General features: G+C 29.1%; 1 protein-coding gene across 1 annotated transcript in view; it reads left to right on the top strand.

The window, feature by feature from the left end:
• The first annotated feature begins 9,775 nt into the window (after positions 1-9,775).
• LOC117173032 (odorant receptor 82a-like) overlaps positions 9,776-10,853 on the top strand; it is a 27,878-nt gene continuing 26,800 nt past the window's right edge. The window contains exons 1-2 of the mRNA XM_033361391.1: positions 9,776-9,806; positions 9,924-10,007. The gene's annotated coding sequence lies outside the window, so the exon portion shown is untranslated. The remainder of the gene's footprint in view (positions 9,807-9,923; positions 10,008-10,853) is intronic.

The raw sequence follows: 10,853 nt of genomic DNA, 5'->3' as shown, positions 1-10,853 counted from the left end.
GAGGTTCAGAAAAAAGATGAAATAATTTTCAGTGAAGTTTCTACCAAAATGCAGTACCTAAACGTACTTTATTGCACTCTAATACATCTCCCGAAGTTTCAGTTCGATATTTTACTTACAAAAAAAGTTCTTAGGTTCAAAAAAACATTCAGTTAACTGAAAAACTGTGGTCGGTAATATAGGTATTTAGCTGTGTCACATGCCCTTAAGGGCATGTGATACTTTGTGGTATGGTAAATCAGGTTCAGTTCCCTCGCGTTTTTAACTTTTTGTCCACAAAAATTAAAACGTTCAAAAACTGAACTCGGTATTTTGCTAAATAAAAATTGTATGCTTGTCCACTATTTTGAGGTTAGGATCCGTTTTTAAACTCTGTAATTCTGATAATTTAGGTCTCTATCGTACCGACGCGGTCGGTAGACACTTAGAAATTATTTATAAAACAATATTTTTTAATTACAGGACCTAAAAATACACACACGCACATTATTCAATTATAGCCACATTATATTTTTTAATTATTCCACAAACCAAGAGTTCGAGGACGTCCGTTAGCATGTTCGATATCATTTCCAAAAATTATAAAAGCAAATCTTTATTATTGTCGTAAAACAAGCCGTGGGGATTTAACACTGGTTAAATCGATCATTTCCTGAGTAACAGAGGCCGTTAAGGACATGTGACGAGTGAGTTACGTGACCAGATTCCTACCTTACCCTCACTTTTTTTATTTCCCAACTTATTTTCAAATGAGGCCCCACATCGACTTGAAAATTGGGGATAATAAATAAGAAGCACTAAGAAAGGTGGGTCTGGTCCTAAAAATTAATAATTATGGAAAAAGCAACAAAAAAATTATTCACCACAAAAAACTTTTTTCATAATTATACAAATTTAGGACCAGACCCACCATTCTTAGTGCTTCTTATTTAGTATACCAAATTTTCAACTCGATGTGGCGTTTCGTGTGATAGTAAGTTGGGAAACAACAAAAGTGGTTGGGAGGTAGGAATCTGGTCACGTGACCCACTCATCACATGGCCTTAATGTGTATATTTCCCAAGGATTTGAGGACAACAGAAAGACAACTAACCCACTGTCCAAGGTTTTTCTTGATCCTCGAATCAATTAAATTTGGAGAAAAAAACCCTTTTGCTAAGGATATCATTATTTTGGTGCAAAATGATAATTTTCCGAAAAGGAGAAATCTAATGATAGCAGACGACAGAATTTGAACGGCTGCGAGAACCGTTCGAAAATGTGTTTTTTACTCACAATTCTGACATCATAAAAGCAGTTACAGGCGGAACCGTGTATCCGAAGATCCACGAGTTGGTCACGGTAAACCTAAATTTTTAAAAATACATCGCGAAATGTAAAAAAAGACAGAGAGAATTGACATGTGATGTGCGTGTGAAGTTGACGAGAATGTAGTTGTAAGCAGCATCGGGGCGCCCCTCCTTATCGACTGCGAGTTGAGACCTTGAGCCTCAGCCAAAGATAAGGCAGTTTTCGCAGATGACATCTGCAAATTCATCAATTTGATAGATAAATCAATTTATAATGCTTGTAAATTTTTAAATTTACAACCGTAAAATTATAACTGGATTCTTTGCTAATTCATTTCCAATTTCAATGTTACCAGAACGTTCCACTTTGATAATTCTAAAATTAAAAAACTGGCGAGAATTAACTTTTTTATCGTTTATAAATTTATTGAGTCACCCAGCAATAAATTTAAAAGCTAGCAAATTTCGAAATCTAAAACTTTAAAACTGGGTCATCTGCAAATTAATTGAACAATTCTAAGCTTATTAAGTCGCCGAACTATAAAATTCGATATTACCAAATTTTCCACATTGACAACCCAAAATTATAAAAATGGCGAGCGTTCACTTTTCTTAAATAAATGATAAATTTCTCAAAACCCCAATCAATAAATTTCAAAAAGAACAGAACTACCAAACTTCGAATTCTGAAATTTTTAAACGGGGCCATTTGCAAAGTTATTTATAAAATATAACTTTATTAAGTAGCCCAACTATAAATTTCAATATTATCCAATTTTTAAATTGGCAATGCCAAAATCACAAAACTAGCTAGAGTTAACTTTACTTTCATAAAGTATAAATTTCTAAAATCACAAAGTAATAAATTTCAAAAATAACAAGACTATCAAATTTCGAATTCCGCAATTGTATAACGAGGTCATTTGTAAATTTATTTTTAAATCGATTTATAAATTCTAAGTTTATCATATCGCCTAAATATAAATTTTAATATTTCAAGATTCGAAATTTTGTAGTTTTGCTAGTTTTGAAATTTATCGCTTTGGGATTCGCAAAATTGGTAATTAATTTTTTTAAACTGAATACTCAACAGTTTTGTATCTTTGGGATTTTCAATGTGGAAAACTTTGAAATATCAAAATTTAAAAAGTTTGTCGATTCGTTAAATTTAGAATTTATAAATAAATTTTTAGATGGCCCAGTTTTAAAATTTCGGAATTCGCAATTTGTTCGTTTTAGAAATTTTTGGTTAGGTGATTTGATCAATTTATAATTTATTTAACAAAATTCAACACTCGCCAGTTTTGTAAATTTTCAATAAGGACAATTTTTTAATACCGAAATTTATAGTTTGGTGATTGATAAACGTAAATTTATAAATAAATTTGCAAATGGCCCAGTTTTAAAATTTCAGAATTTTGTAATCTGGAAAGTAATTAAGAGGTGACTTATCAATTTATAATCTGTCAAAAAAAGTGAACAGTAGCTAGTTTTTTAAATTTCGAATTTTCATTGTGGAAAAGTGGATAATGTCGAAATTTATAGTTTGCCGACTCGATAAACTTAGAATTTATAAATTGCTTGGTCACTTTATACATTTATAATAATGTGTAAAGAAAAGTTAGGTCTCATCAGTTTTTTAATTTTAGAATTGTTAATGTAGAAAAATTGGTAATGTGAAAATTCACAGTTTGACGACTTGACAAACTTAGAATTTTCAAATAGATTTATAAATAAATTTGCAGATGATTCCGTTCCAAAATTTCAGAATTCGAAATTTGGTTGTTTTAACATATATTGCTGGGTTACTTGATAAATTTATAATTAATAAAAAGTTGATCTCTCGTCTGTTTTTAACATTCTCAGAAGAGAATGTAAAGAAATGACAAAAGTTACAGCATTTACAAAAAAAATGAATATTACAATTTCAAGCCCAACAACGCACAATTAAAAAAATAGTAGGAGGAAATGCAGTTTTCTAAATTCCCTACAATATTGTCAAAGCAACTTTTTGAATTTTTTAGAATATACGAAAATTAAAATTTTGATCGCTTACAGAAATAATAAAAAATTCCACTTCTGCGGTAAAACTACATCAGATCCAAAGAAGATGAATAGACAAAAATTTTGTATTAAAAAAGACCTATATATTTTTTGTGATCAGTATTCATAATTTTATTAAAGAACCGATTGAAAATGCGTAGTTTTTGCTTTAATCGTGAAAAATAACATAAACAATAATAAAATTAAATTTTTGGCAAAACGATTCGAGGTAGGGAAAAGATAAATAGACAAAAATTTTACATTTAAAAAAGATCAACAAATTCGTTATTAAAAACTTTTTGACAGGACGAATAGTTTTTTTTTAATCGTAGCAAATAAAATAAAAAACAACTAAATTTTGGGACAAGCAAAAGGTATGCAAAAAATCAATAAAAAAAAGTTGTTTCATAAAAAAAGATATACGAATTTGTTATGAATTTTTAAAAATAAAAATACATTTAAAATAAAAATAATAACTTCTTGGAAAAGCGGCACAAGCAATAATATAACATTTCACTCAATAGCATTTTCTGACTAAATTACATTTACACATTTTCTTAGAAGCACTTTATTCTAGGATTAGTATTTTTCTTTAAAATAGTAAAAATTACATTAAAAATAAACAGTTTGGTTTAAGGATTTAACTATTTTCTTGAAAATTCTTCCTCTTTATCAATTCTACTGCTTCTAATTTAAAATTAATTTTTTTTGTGCAAGTATCAACTATTATATTTTCCATGGAGAAATATTCTTCTTTGATGAAAAACTTGGATACTTTATTGAAAATCCGTTTCAAAAATAATTGTTCTGCATTGAAAATATAAATATTCTACTTGTCAACCAAAATTATTCATTTTTGTGTGAAAAGTCAACTTGCTCGTTAAAAGTTCTTTTTTTGTTTTGCTAAATTTTTTTTTCATTAAAAACGTCTTATTCCAGTTTAAGATTCATAATTTAAATTGAAAATTCATTTCTTTAATCGAAAATGTAATTTGTTTAATTGAAATTTATCTTATTTGGAGAAAAACAATCTATTTATTTGAAAATTAACATTTTTATTGAAAATTCGTATTTTTTGGCAGTGAGTTTGATTGTTTTTCGGTATAAAATTCGTCTTTTTGGCTTATAAGAATCCATCACTATCTAAATTTGAATTAGTTAATATTTTCACTAATATTGTCTAAAATCATTTTTTATGGTTAAAAATTCATTTATGGTTAAAAATTAATTTTTAAGACTGAAAATTTAGCTGCTTCATTTTTGTTTGAAAATGTGTCTTTTTTCAGTGAAAAACTCAACGACTAGGCAACAAATTCAACTATCTTTTAGTTCAATTTTCAACTAGTTAGTTGAACATTCCTATAATTGGTTAAAAATTCATTTTACCCCCCTAAAGACTCATCATGGCAGGTGATAATTCATCTTTTGGGTTAAAAATTTATTTATTTTGTTAGAAATTATTATTTTTTTTTGTATTGGGCATTAATTACAACTAAAAATGTAACTAGTCAATTTAAAGTTGAACATTAATCTTTCCTAATTGAAAATTTAACTATTTGGTTTAAAATTCATGTATTTCGTTGGAAATTCGTTCTTTTAAGTAGCAAAATAATAATTTGAAATAATAATAATAAAGAAAAATCATAATTTCAATGCAAATAAAAATATTTACTGGAGAAAAGATTGCAATGCCTAATTGTAACATTTTTTACTTTAGTAATTTTTCATTTTAGGTTTTCATTTTGAAGCGTACATTTTCAATTGAAATCATTTTAAAATGTAGTATTGAAGACTAAAATAATCAAAAATTGAAAGAGTTTGAAATTGGAAATTAAAAAAAACACCTTATGTAGATCAACTAAAATGAAACAATTTACCGAGTGTGAAGTTAAAAATTAATAGATTTATAATTAAACGCACTTATTAAATTTTAACTCTTATTTAAATATTGCTTAATATTTATTGTTTAATATTTATCAGCTTCCGTTTTATACGTTTAAATTATAGAAAGTTAGAATAAATAAATTTTAAACAAAAAATTAGTTAATTTTAAATTTTAAAAGTTTGCAAATCAACAGAAATCCAGTTTGAAATGTATTCAGAATATTCGTTTAAAAAAATTGTTCCTGTGATAGGTGCTCTTGGTCGTGCAAAATCACCACACACTCGTAACTTCAAAGACATACTATTGTGCCAAAAACACACTGAAACACTTGCGGGATGGATGTAGCGGGCTATCATCCTTGGTTCGCTCCATGTTCTTAAAATAATTTTTACCAAAGTAAAGATAAAGTTGATGTGTAACTTTTCTGTTAGCACCAAAAAAGATTCTAACCAAAAAAGATTTTTGATTAAAAACCGACAAATATTTCAATCAAATTGTTGAATTTTCTGCCATAATAATATGATATTCAACCAAGCAGTTGCATTTTTGTTCAAGAAAGATGTAATTTATAAATAAAATGAAAAGTTTTTGAACCAAAAAGACGAATCTTCAACAAAATAGTTGAAATGTCAATCAAAAAAGATTTTTCAGTCAATAAAAATTTCAACCAAATAATAAAATTTGTAACCAAAAGATAATTGAAATTGTTTGAATACTTTTTTCAACTGATGTAATAACTTGAATTAAGATAAATTCTAAATCAAAACTTACTACCAACCAGCTGAATTTACAAGTAAATCGATAATATTAAACTAGAATATTAAATTTTAATGCATACCCTGCTGGACCGAAAGAACCGAATGGAGCCTCTACAAAGTACCTGTAAAGACCCTATTGGGTCCCCATTCGATTCCTTTTAAACAAACTCAACAAAACAGCAAAATCAACTTTTAAATGGTTGAAATTCGGATTCTACGTTAAAATTTGTATTAGAAACTCACGGAGTTATCGCAATACTTTTTCTTGCAGCGTTAAAAACTTAAAAAAATAAAATATCTGTCATTTACATGGGCCGAAGACGCCTTCAAGTGCAGCTTCTTTTAGTAGCAGATAATATGCGCTCCGTCGGTAACTTAAGAATTTTGTCTGGATGCTAGTGCCACACAGTGAAAACCTCAGATAACAACGCTGCAATGCAAGTGAGACAGAATTTTATTTTTAAACTTCGCGCGCAGCATTCTACTTGAGCTATTATGGATGCGCTGGAAGTCACCTTCAGCAGAAGTTAATGACATTTAAAAAAATTTTTATCGCTGCAAAAAAAGTATTGCGATTACTCCGTGAGCTTATAATAGAAAATTTAACGTAGAATCTGAATTTTAACAGTTTAAAAGTTGATCTTGCTGTTTTTTTTTTAGTCTTCTACAAAGGAACCGAATGGGGATCCAATGGGGTCTTTACGGGTACTTTGTAGAGGCTCCATTCGGTTCCTTCGTTCCGCCAGGGTACTTACTAATTTTATTGTAAAATTAAATTTATGTATTACTATTAAATTACTTACCAAAGCAGTTGGAATATTTTGGGTTTAGAAGTTGCAATAAACTGCTTTGAATACATTTTTTATAATAAAGAATCAATTGAACAGTCATCACAATTCATTCTTACTTTTTAATGTATTCTGTAATTATAAGTTTTGCCATTTTATTTTGATAAACCCCATTGGATTGGGGTTTATGACGTGCGCACGTTTTGCGCACGTCGATGTGCGCACGAAATGCTTGCAAGAATGCACCACATTCTGTGGATGCGCCTTTAGTGCGTGCACAATGCGTCGCCAATGTCAGAATGTGTACAATCAACCCGTGACGGAATTTCGAACTAACCGAAGCATACATGTCTGCACTATGAATGCAGTTTGAAATCTGCTGAAGTAAATATAAATCTATTATTATTATTATTATCTATCATAGAGTGTTTGAAGTTTTGAATTCAAATAAATACGAAGGAAAGAGTGAAAGAAATTATTTCTTGTGAAAGAAAAATATATTCTTGTTAACATAAAATTAAAACAAGTTTAAAAATAACCGTCACCGTCCAGCATTCCAATACATGCACGTAAGCGTTTCTAACACGAAAATTGTGCACAAGGAAATCACAGAATTAATGGAATTCAAAGAATTTATGGATTTCCCTGGATTCAAGGAATTTTCTAAATTCATGGATTTCACAGTATTCAAGAAATTTACGGAATTCATCAAATTTATGAAAATCGCAGAATTCATGGAATTTAAGAAATTTATGGAAATCGCGGAATTGATGGCATTCAAGCAATTCACAGAATTGAAGAAATTCCTCGAATTTAATGAATTCTTTGAAATGGCGCAATTTACGGAATTCACGGAAACCACAAAATTTATGGAATTCACGGAATTTATGGAATGAATGGAATTCACCGAAAAGATTAAATTCACAAAATTCATGGAATAAAACAAATTTGCGAAGTTCACTGTAATGAAGGAATTTATAGAATGGAAGGAATTCACGAAATTCGAAGAATGAAGGGAATTCGAGAATTATTGAAAATAAAGGAATTGACGAAATTCATGAAAGTATCATAATTCCTGGAATCCACGGAATTCAAGGGATTTATGGAATTCTAGTAATTCAACGAATTCGCGGAATTTGTCAAATTCAAGAAATTCGTGGAATTTCATGAATTATATATATTCCGTGAATTCCGTAATTTCCTTGAATTGAACGATTTTCTTGAATTTCGTGAATTCCACGAATTCTACGATTTCCTTGAATTTCAAGAATTACTTGAATTCCGTGACTCGCTTCAATTCTGTGAATTCCATTAAATCAACGAACTCCATAAATTACATTAATTCCATGAATTCCGCGAATTCCATCATTTCTGTGAATTCCATTAATTCCGGGAGTTTAATATATTCCTTAAATTCCTAGAATGACTTGATTTCGGTGAATTTTTTTAATACCGTGACATCGGTGAATTTGTTTAATTTGGTGAATTCTTTGAATTCTGCGAATTCAATGAATTACGTGAATTCCAAAAATTGCGTAAATACCAGCAATTCCGTAAATTCCTTAAATTCGCTCTATTCCGTAAATTCAATGCATTATGTAAATTCAATAAATTACGTGAATTCCGCAAAATTGCGTGAATTACGCGAATTCTATAAATTCCGTGTATTCTATACATTCCGGGAATTCCTTAAATTCTTTAAATTCCGTTATTTCCGTGAATTACATTAATTCCGTGAATTTCTTCGTTTCCGTGAATTCCACAAATTGCGTGAATTCCGTAAATTCCTCAAATTCGTTGAGTTCCGTAAATTCAATGAATCACGCGAATTCAGCAAATTGTGTGAATTCTGTGAATTCTATAAATTCCGCGAATTCTATAAATTCCGTGAATTCTGTACATTCCGTAAATTCTATGTATTCCGTGAATTCCATAAATTCCGTGAATTCTATCAATTTCGTGAATGCCCTGAATTCTTTGAATTTCATGAATTCGGTAAATTTCCTGAATTCTAGGAATTTCGTAAAATCGTTGAATTCCGTAAATTCCGGTAATTCTTTGAATCTCCTGAATTCCTTGTATTCCGTGCATATTGTTGATTTTTCAAATTTTGTGAATTCCTCGAATTTCGTGAATTCCATGAATTCCGGTCGTTATATGAATTCCATAAATTCTGTAAATTCCGAAAATTCCTCGAATTCCATAAATACGCGCATTATATACAATATCTTAATAAAAGTTCTTGCTCCGTCAAAAGACCTATTTTTTTGCCAGGAACAAGAGTTCGAAGAAATGATTTATATTTTTTTTCTTCAATTTTTCGCTTTAACAGGTGTCCAGATATCTAGCCGCAAGTATGATACAGAAGTGTTGCGGGCTTACTGGACCTGTATTATAAAATTACAATACATGCGAGGTACCATAACAATTCCAGCATTTGGAAACTACAACATTATGTATTGTAGCGTTACCTTACGTTTCGGAAATAAACTTCCAATAAATGTAGTGGAAGTTTCAGGCAGAAATTTTTAACAGTGTTCGTAATTTCTCCAGAATAGGAAGTTAAAGAAATAATCCTTCAAAACGTTATTATTAAATTATTCAAAAGATTGTCAAACTCATTGTCTTTTATCCTGAGTAGATTATCTCACGACCCAATTTTTAATATTCAAGAAATCCCTAATCATAAATTCCCTTTTATTTCATGTATTATTATTTCGAAACAGTTTGTCCAAAATTGTCACTGAATTTGCACGGAACTTATCTGAATAAAGGGAGCTCGTAGAAAGTCATGTTCTTTAATATTTAATCCTCAATAAGTGTCATCGATACAATCTTAGCACTGAATACTGAGTATTCGAGAAACTCTAGACACTGGCTTTTGAATAATACATTCATCAAAAGAGATTACATGCCTGTTGCAAGAATCGACTTCTGAATCATAAAAAAGAAAATTGCGTGTCACATGCGGTAAGAAGTATAACGGATGGCTAAATTGAGGCAATTTTCACCAGTACACTTTTGTTCGTTGGATATTAAAGAGGTATTGATTCTGTAAATTCACTTATAGCTCATACGTTGATAAATTCTTTCCTGGAAGATTTTTTGTTTATTCGCTTTCAGTAACTGTTATTTCAGCTTGTAATGTGGCGGAAACTAGTTTTTTCTAGGGAAACATACTGATAACCTGAATTTCATGGCGTATATATTTGAATCTAAGTCCAGGCCTTTACTGTTTTAAAAGGTAAATATTGCAATTTACAATTCAACAAGCAATTTAAACCCTGAAAGCATTTTTTCTGATTTTCGGTATAAATATAAAATTAATGAGCCGAATTCCTGAAAATAAAACCAATAATCCAATGAACTAATTTGGAGAACCAACATAAAATGTTTCTATTGAAATTTAAAAAAAGATACAAATTTTTCTAAAAAAAGAAAAGAATTTTTTTGTTGAAAAGAAGAAGGAAGAAAAATAAAAATGCAACCAACCAAATCCCCTTCTTTTTATTTTTTATTCTTTTCGACATTTTTATTATTAATATTATCAACTCACAATCGAATAAAATTGGTTAAAATGGTGTTTTAAAAATGACTATGTAATGATTTCTTTGGATGTTGTTAAAAAACTAACTCTTTTTGGTTGAGGAGTAAACTATTTAGTTGACAAATGTTGTTTTTTGGACGAATTCAATTGTTTTTGATGGAAAAATAAAATCTTTTTTAGTTTGAAATTCAAATCTTTTTTTGACAAGGAACTTTTGCTGTTACATGTATTCATCTAAAATCTTTAAAAACCTCTTTGGATTTTCTCAAGAATATTAAGAAAATTATATTTATATAACCTCAAATACAAAAGACACCTAAAAAATTTCAATGGTAAATCTTCAAAATTGAAAAGTTTTTAATTTCGATAATAAAAGATTTAAATTTTTTAACTTTCAAGTTTTACAATAAAAAATTATGCAATAATGATGAATTATATTCGAAATATTGCCAATGTAGGCGATTTAGAATTGAACCCTTCACCTTTTATTTCCAAAATTATAAAAATTCCGAATCATCTAAGTTTAAAATCTTTTATTCATAT

The sequence above is a fragment of the Belonocnema kinseyi genome, chromosome 5 (assembly GCF_010883055.1).
Source record: "Belonocnema kinseyi isolate 2016_QV_RU_SX_M_011 chromosome 5, B_treatae_v1, whole genome shotgun sequence".
NCBI lineage: Eukaryota > Metazoa > Arthropoda > Insecta > Hymenoptera > Cynipidae > Belonocnema > Belonocnema kinseyi.
Note: the sequence above shows the minus strand (reverse complement) of the source record. Positions and strands in the feature narration are given on the sequence as shown.